The following is a 10,336-nucleotide window of genomic DNA, read 5'->3' as shown; positions in this document are numbered from 1 at the left end:
TGCGTTACGTGTTTAGAAGAGAATTAATTTTATCTCATCGTAGTTTGGTATGCCGTGCGTTTGTTATGCAAATGAGTGTGCACATGTGCTGTGGGAAAGATGGTATTGTTAGTTATTCGCGATCAACGCACAACACTGTTCAATTTTTATTTTGTTAATCTTTTACATTAGAATTGTAATTCTACCGTTACACATTATAGTGTACTTTTAAATATCCGTTTCATGCAAGATATTGTATTGTAGGCCTACTAATATTATGTTGTAAATAAAAGTTTATAGTAGAATAAATAAATAAATATGTTTTAAGCAGATCTTCGAAATTGAAGCATATGAAGTCAAGTTTTTAAAAACCCAACCTAAAATTCGCATCTGGATAGTTGAAATTTAACATTATAATTATCAAAGGTGATATGATAAATCTAATTGTTTTCTAAATTATAGAAATATTAAAATTAGTAAGTAGGCCTTTCTGTGCTAGCTCTGTTTGTATTTCATAATTTCGTTTTGTTGAATTACCGTCAGGGCCGCGTGCATTGCATGTCTCACACTTGGGAAACAATCACCATTGTATGGCTGGTCCTGAAGACTTTTATATTTCGTTTCATAATTTCCGGGGACTAAGCTTTCATTCTTAGCTCTGCCCCAACCATAGTGAGCTTAACTGGAGACTTAATATTTAATTTCATATTTCAATAAATATTGTTTCAAAATTGTCTTTGCTCAGCCCCAATCATTAGTGAAGACTCTTATATCATGTTTCAAAATACTATAGGTATCATTTCTGAGGACCTTGTAGCTATTTTAAACAGTTTGGTAAGCCCTGCGTTGTTATGCAAATGAGTTTGTGCAGGTGTAACACGCCACAAAATTAATTTTAAAAGTTAAATTTTGATTTTGTTAATCTTTATTAGAAATTCAAATCATGTCAAGATACAATTTTCCGGGCGGGAATCGAGAAACTCCCCTCCTTTAGTTTACAAAAGTAATCTTGAAAAGAACCCCATGTGGAATAGAAGCTTATCCGTTAAAAAGAAGCCACCGTACCCATACTAAACAAATGAGGAACATGGGTGTTATGGTGTCTATTTAATGGAAACTGAATGCCATACACTTTTGTTTATGATTTAAGGTCCACTTGCCTAGGCATAAATATTGATAAAACCAAAATGATCAGTTAGCTCAGTCGCCTGAACAAGCCTGGCCATCCAACAACCAACCCATTGATTGCTACCTCCTATACAAACAGTTGGTATGCCGTGCGTTATTATGCAAATGAGTTGGTGCAGGTGTAGTGGGAAAGATGGTGTTGTTACTCATTGCGGTCAACATGCCATGGCCACACTGTTGAATGTTGATGTTGTTGATCTTTACATTAGAAGATTTTTCAAATCTTGTAAAAAAACATTTTCTCCGGGCAGGAACCTAGCAGATCCCCTCATTTAATTTGAAAGTAATCTCGAAAAGAAGTCCATCTAGAAAAGAAGCCCGCCCAAGAATACTAAAACATGAAGGAGTACATTTGGCTTCAATTGGCCTTAGGGCTGAGGCGGGAAGAGCACACCAACATCTTTTATTTTTCTGTGGCTTTCGCCACCCGTTTTTTGATGTTGTAAATGTTAACAGTGTGGCGTGTTGACCATCTTTCCCACTACACCTGCACAGACTCATATGCATAACAACGCCGACATACCAATGAGGAGATATAAATTCTTTTCTAAACACGTAACGAAGAGAGTTATAATTCCCTTTTTTCTAACATTAAATTGTTGGTCATTCGCGGCGGTCAACAGGCCACACTCTTGAATTTTGATGTTGTTAATCGTTTACATTTATTATCCTAAATTATTTTGACTCTAAATATCTCTCTTTAAAAATAAAAGAAAAAAATTATATATTTATTTTTTTAAATGCATACAGATTCGAACCCCAGCTAATATAACTGAGAAAAGCCAACCGATAGTTACTAGAGCACTTTGATTTGATTGTTCGCATTTTATAATTTTAAATAACAGTACGTCTAGACACCACTATAACAGTACGTCTAGACGCCACTATAACAGTACGTCTAGACGCCACTATAACAGTACGTCTAGACGCCACTATAACAGTACGTCTAGACGTCACTATAACAGTACGTCTAGACGTCACTATAACAGTACGTCTAGACGTCACTATAACAGTACGTCTAGACGTTACTATAACAATACGTCTAGACGTCACTATAATAATACGTCTAGACGTCACTATAACAATACGTCTAGACGTCACTATAACAATACGTCTAGACGTCACTATAACAATACGTCTAGACCTCACTATAACAATAGGTCTAGACGTCACTATAACAATACGTCTAGACGTCACTATAACAATACGTCTAGACGTCACTATAATAATAGTAATACGTCTAGACGTCACTATAACAGTACGTCTAGACGTCACTATAACAGTACGTCTAGACGTCACTATAACAGTACGTCTAGACGTCACTATAACAGTACGTCTAGACGTCACTATAACAGTACGTCTAGACGTCACTATAACAGTACGTCTAGACGTCACTATAACAGTACGTCTAGACGTCACTATAACAATACGTCTAGACGTCACTATAACAATACGTCTAGACGTCACTATAACAATACGTCTAGACCTCACTACAGTATAACAATACGTCTAGACGTCACAATAATAATACGTCTAGACGTCACTATAACAATACGTCACTATAACAGTACGTCTAGACTTCAATATTACAGTACGTCTAGACGTCACTATAACAGTACGTCTAGACGTCACTATAACAATACGTCTAGACGTCACTATAACAATACGTCTAGACCTCACTATAACAATACGTCTAGACGTCACTATAATAATACGTCTAGACGTCACTATAACAATACGTCTAGACGTCACTATAACAATACGTCTAGACGTCACTATAATAATAGTAATATGTCTAGACGTCACTATAACAGTACGTCTAGACGTCACTATAACAGTACGTCTAGACGTCACTATAACAGTACGTTTAGACGTCACTATAACAGTACATCTAGACGTCACTATAACAAAATACGTCTAGACGTCACTATAACAATACGTCTAGACGTCACTATAACAATACGTCTAGACTTCACTACTGTATAACAATACGTCTAGACGTCACTATAATAATACGTCTAGACGTCACTATAACAATACGTCTAGACGTCACTATAACAGTACGTCTAGACTTCAATATAACAGTACGTCTAGACGTCACTATAACAGTACGTCTAGACGTCACTATAACAGTACGTCTAGACGTCACTATAATAATAGTAATACGTCTAGACGTCACTATAACAATACGTCTAGACGTCACTATAACAATACGTCTAGACGTCACTATAACAATACGTCTAGACATCACTATAACAATACGTCTAGACGTCACTATAACAATACGTCTAGAAGTCACTATAACAATACGTCTAGACCTCACTATAACAATACGTCTAGACGTTACTATAATAATACGTCTAGACGTCACTATAATAATACGTCTAGACGTCACTATAATAATACGTCTAGACGTCACTATAATAATACGTCTAGACATCACCATAATAATATGTCTAGACGTCACTACAACGGTACGTCTAGACGTCACTACAACGGTACGTCTAGACATCACTACAACGGTACGTCTAGACGTCACTACAACGGTACGCCTAGACGTCACTACAACGGTACGTCTAGACGTCACTACAACGGTACGTCTAGACGTCACTATAACAACAGTACGTCTAGACATCACTACAACGGTACGTCTAGACGTCACTACAACGGTACGTCTAGACGTCACTACAACAGTACGTCTAGACGCCACTATATAGCAGTACGTCTAGACGCCACTATAGCAGTACGTCTAGACGCCACTATAGCAGTACGTCTAGACGTCACTATAGCAGTACGTCTAGACGTCACTATAGCAGTACGTCTAGACGTCACTATAGCGGTACGTCTAGACGTCACTATAACGGTACGTCTGGATGTCACTACAACGGTACGTCTAGACGTCACTACAACGGTACGTCTAGACGTCACTACAACGGTACGTCTAGACGTCACTACAACGGTACGTCTAGACGTCACTATAACAACAGTACGTCTAGACGTCACTACAACGGTACGTCTAGACGTCACTACAACGGTACGTCTAGACGTCACTACAACGGTACGTCTAGACGTCACTATAACAACAGTACGTCTAGACGTCACTACAACGGTACGTCTAGACGTCACTACAACGGTACGTCTAGACGTCACTACAACGGTACGTCTAGACGTCACTACAACGGTACGTCTAGACGCCACTACAACAGTACGTCTAGACGCCACTACAGCAGTACGTCTAGACGCCACTACAGCAGTACGTCTAGACGCCACTACAGCAGTACGTCTAGACGCCACTATAGCAGTACGTCTAGACGCCACTATAGCAGTACGTCTAGACGCCACTATAGCAGTACGTCTAGACGTCACTATAGCAGTACGTCTAGACGTCACTATAGCAGTACGTCTAGACGTCACTATAACAGTACGCCTAGACGTAGGTAGGGTTGGGGTCCGGGACCGCGATAGAACGACAACGGATGGGGACCCTCCAAAGAAATTGCATTTTATTTGTCAGGAATTTGTATGATTTATTTCTTTTTTATTTTTAAATGCGCCTTGAGCACTCTGGAGTGGTATGTGCGCTATAAGAATCTTATTATTATTATTATAACAGTCACTATAACAAAATACGTCTAGACGTCACTATAACAATACGTCTAGACGTCACTATAACAATACGTCTAGACTTCACTACTGTATAACAATACGTCTAGACGTCACTATAATAATACGTCTAGACGTCACTATAACAATACGTCTAGACGTCACTATAACAGTACGTCTAGACTTCAATATAACAGTACGTCTAGACGTCACTATAACAGTACGTCTAGACGTCACTATAACAGTACGTCTAGACGTCACTATAATAATAGTAATACGTCTAGACGTCACTATAACAATACGTCTAGACGTCACTATAACAATACGTCTAGACGTCACTATAACAATACGTCTAGACGTCACTATAACAATACGTCTAGACATCACTATAACAATACGTCTAGACGTCACTATAACAATACGTCTAGAAGTCACTATAACAATACGTCTAGACCTCACTATAACAATACGTCTAGACGTTACTATAATAATACGTCTAGACGTCACTATAATAATACGTCTAGACTTCACTATAATAATACGTCTAGACGTCACTATAACAACAGTACGTCTAGACGTCACTACAACGGTACGTCTAGACGTCACTACAACGGTACGTCTAGACGTCACTACAACGGTACGTCTAGACGCCACTACAACAGTACGTCTAGACGCCACTACAGCAGTACGTCTAGACGCCACTACAGCAGTACGTCTAGACGCCACTACAGCAGTACGTCTAGACGCCACTATAGCAGTACGTCTAGACGCCACTATAGCAGTCACTATAGCAGTACGTCTAAACGTCACTATAACAGTACGCCTAGACGTAGGTAGGGTTGGGGTCCGGGACCGCGATAGAACGACAACGGATGGGGACCCTCCAAAGAAATTGCATTTTATTTGTCAGGAATTTGTATGATTTATTTCTTTTTTATTTTTAAATGCGCCTTGAGCACTCTGGAGTGGTATGTGCGCTATAAGAATCTTATTATTATTATTATAACAGTACGTCTAGACATCACTATAACAGTACGTCTAGACGTCACTATAACAGTACGTCTAGACGTCACTATAACACTACGTCTAGACGCCACTATAAAAGTACGTCTAGACGCCACTATAACACTACGTCTAGACGCCACTATAACACTACGTCAAGACGCCACTATAACAGTACGTCTAGACGCCACTATACCAGTACGTCTAGACGCCACTATACCAGTACGTCTAGACGCCACTATAACAGTACGTCTAGACGCCACTATAGCAGTACGTCAAGACGCCACTATAGCAGTACGTCTAGACGCCCTATAGCAGTACGTCAAGACGCCACTATAGCAGTACGTCTAGACGCCACTATAGCAGTACGTCTAGACGCCACTATAGCAGTACATCTAGACGCCACTATAGCAGTACGTCTAGACGGCACTATAGCAGTACGTCTAGACGTCACCATAGCAGTACGTCTAGACGTCACTATAGCAGTACGTCTAGACGTCACTATAGCAGTACGTCTAGACGTCACTATAGCAGTACGTCTAGACGTCACTATAACAGTACGTCTAGATGTCACTATAACAGTAAGTCTAGACGTCACTATAAACAGTACGTCTAGACGTCACTATAACAATACGTCTAGACGTCACTATAATAATATTAATACGTCTAGACGTCACTATAACAGTACGTCTAGACGCCACTATAACAGTACCTCTAGACGCCACTATAACAGTACGTCTAGACGCCACTATAACAGTACGTCTAGACGCCACTATAACAGTACGTCTAGACGTCACTATAACAGTACGTCTAGACGTCACTATAACAGTACGTCTAGACGTCACTATAACAGTACGTCTAGACGTTACTATAACAATACGTCTAGACGTCACTATAATAATACGTCTAGACGTCACTATAACAATACGTCTAGACGTCACTATAACAATACGTCTAGACGTCACTATAACAATACGTCTAGACCTCACTATAACAATAGGTCTAGACGTCACTATAACAATACGTCTAGACGGCACTATAACAGTACGTCTAGACGCCACTATAACAGTACGTCTAGACGCCACTATAACAGTATGTCTAGACTCCACTATAACAGTTCGTCTAGACGCCACTATAACAGTACGTCTAGACGCCACTATAACAGTACTTCTAGACGCCACTATAGCAGTACGTCATAGACGCCACTATAGAAGTACGTCTAGACGTCACCATAGCAGTACGTCTAGACGTCACCATAGCAGTACGTCTAGACGTCACTATAGCAGTACGTCTAGACGTCACTATAGCAGTACGTCTAGACGTCACTATAACAGACGTCTAGATGTCACTATTAACAGTAAGTCTAGACGTCACTATAACAGTACGTCTAGACGTCAATATAACAATACGTCTAGACGTTACTATAACAATACGTCTAGACGTCACTATAATAATATTAATACGTCTAGACGTCACTATAACAGTACGTCTAGACGCCACTATAACAGTACCTCTAGACGCCACTATAACAGTACGTCTAGACGCCACTATAACAGTACGTCTAGACGCCACTATAACAGTACGTCTAGACGCCACTATAACAGTACGTCAAGATGCCACTATAACAGTACGTCTAGATGCCACTATAACAGTACGTCTAGACGCCACTATAACAGTACGTCTAGACGCCACTATAACAGTACGTCTAGACGCCACTATAACAGTACGTCTAGACGCCACTATAACAGTACTTCTAGACGCCACTATAACAGTACGTCTAGACGCCACTATAACAGTACGTCTAGACGCCACTATAACAGTACGTCTAGACGCCACTATAAAAGTACGTCTAGACGCCACTATAACACTACGTCTAGACGCCACTATAACACTACGTCTAGACGCCACTATAACAGTACGTCTAGACGCCACTATACCAGTACGTCTAGACGCCACTATACCAGTACGTCTAGACGCCACTATAACAGTACGTCTAGACGCCACTATAGCAGTACGTCAAGACGCCACTATAGCAGTACGTCTAGACGCCCTATAGCAGTACGTCAAGACGCCACTATAGCAGTACGTCTAGACGCCACTATAGCAGTACGTCTAGACACCTCTAGATGTCACTATAACAGTAAGTCTAGACGTCACTATAAACAGTACGTCTAGACGTCACTATAACAATACGTCTAGACGTCACTATAATAATATTAATACGTCTAGACGTCACTATAACAGTACGTCTAGACGCCACTATAACAGTACGTCTAGACGCCACTATAACAGTACGTCTAGACGCCACTATAACAGTATGTCTAGACTCCACTATAACAGTTCGTCTAGACGCCACTATAACAGTACGTCTAGACGCCACTATAACAGTACTTCTAGACGCCACTATAGCAGTACGTCTAGACGCCACTATAGCAGTACGTCTAGACGTCACCATAGCAGTACGTCTAGACGTCACCATAGCAGTACGTCTAGACGTCACTATAGCAGTACGTCTAGACGTCACTATAGCAGTACGTCTAGACGTCACTATAACAGACGTCTAAATGTCACTATTAACAGTAAGTCTAGACGTCACTATAACAGTACGTCTAGACGTCAATATAACAATACGTCTAGACGTTACTATAACAATACGTCTAGACGTCACTATAATAATATTAATACGTCTAGACGTCACTATAACAGTACGTCTAGACGCCACTATAACAGTACCTCTAGACGCCACTATAACAGTACGTCTAGACGCCACTATAACAGTACGTCTAGACGCCACTATAACAGTACGTCTAGACGCCACTATAACAGTACGTCAAGACGCCACTATAACAGTACGTCTAGATGCCACTATAACAGTACGTCTAGACGCCACTATAACAGTACGTCTAGACGCCACTATAACAGTACGTCTAGACGCCACTATAACAGTACGTCTAGACGCCACTATAACAGTACTTCTAGACGCCACTATAACAGTACGTCTAGACGCCACTATAACAGTACGTCTAGACGCCACTATAACAGTACGTCTAGACGCCACTATAAATAGGCCTACGGGTCACAGTGCATATCGGCCGCCAGTCATTTTGGCCGCCGGTTATGGAACGCCCAAAATCATGAAACGCCAAAAAGGACAAAATATGTATTGTTTTTTTCGGCCGCCAAAATTGTCAATTGTTAATGTATGGAACGCCTTAATTGTCAAAAAGGGTGTACGTATACATGTGCCTATTGCCTGTATAGACGTGCGTATTCAAACAGCAAGCAATCAACAAAAACGATCATAGTTCACACATTTTGATTTATATGGAGCTGCGCTAGCAATATTTTACTATCATTCGCCGGCTTCTTCCTGGGCCATACAACCCTCCCCCCCCCCCCCCACAACAACCACTATGAAATAAAGTAAGTCATGTAGAAATACTGGAATCCGAAATACTTTAGTTAAAACTACTAAAATAATCCCTCCATAAGTCATGAATTGGCTGTGTGATTTACACACGTCTATTCAGGCGATAGGCACATGTATACACCCTTTTTGGCAATTTAAGGCGTGCCATAGCCTACGTTATTAACAATATTGACGATTCTGGCGGCCGAAATGAACAATACATATTTTGTCTTTTTTGTCGTTTCATGATTTTGGCCGTTCCATAACCGGCGGCCGAAATGACTGGCGGCCGAAATGATCAGACACCACCCTACGACGGCGGCATAATTTAAATGTTATCGCTGGCAACACTACTGACAGAGTGATGGAAAAGTTGACCGTACTGTTTTGATGACATTTTAATGATGAAAGAGAGCGAAGTTTAAATTTTATTCTGGAAAGAAGTAATTCTATTCAAAATACATTTTAGGTATTTTGATATTTTATAATGAAGTTAAATTAGGTATAGGCCTAGGCTATAATTATATTTAGGCTATCGAGAGAACCGAAAATGGTAGGCTAGGCCTAAGCCCAGCCTACTAGCTATAGGCTAGGCCTAGTAGCCTAGTATATATTAGTAGGGCTCTCATCTGCAGAAAGTGCTGTTCAGCCAAACTGCTTGCCTGTGACTGGGTCACGCACGCCTAGTAGCTAGGCCTAGTTACTAGTACCTAGATATCTGCAACTTACAGTATTAGTAGCTAGGCCTAGAGGCCTAGCTAGGCCTACATACAGTAGTAGGCCTACCCTAGATGCAACTGTATTATATAATAATATAACACACTGTTCAGTGTTCATATTGCTCATATATGCTAGTCAAGTCAAAAGAATACAATTTGAAACTGAATTTATTGATTTTTATTTTATTGCCAATTGGACATTATTTAATTATCAAATATCAGGAATAAATTACAGATTTGTTATAATTTATAATTTTACGCTACTACCTACATCTACTCCTATTCGTAGATGCAATCCCTGTGCTTTATCTACGCCTATTGAGACAATCGGGCCAAAGAGGCAATATGGTGTTCATATACTATAGTCTGGAGATTGTATCTACAACTAGGCGTAGATGCAGCCATTATGTAAATTTAATTTAATTAAGCAAAAATG

Source organism: Antedon mediterranea, chromosome 7 (genome assembly GCF_964355755.1).
Source record: "Antedon mediterranea chromosome 7, ecAntMedi1.1, whole genome shotgun sequence".
In the NCBI taxonomy this organism is placed as follows: Eukaryota; Metazoa; Echinodermata; class Crinoidea; order Comatulida; family Antedonidae; genus Antedon; species Antedon mediterranea.
The sequence above is the reverse complement of the archived record's forward strand: the minus strand, read 5'-3'. Positions refer to the sequence as shown.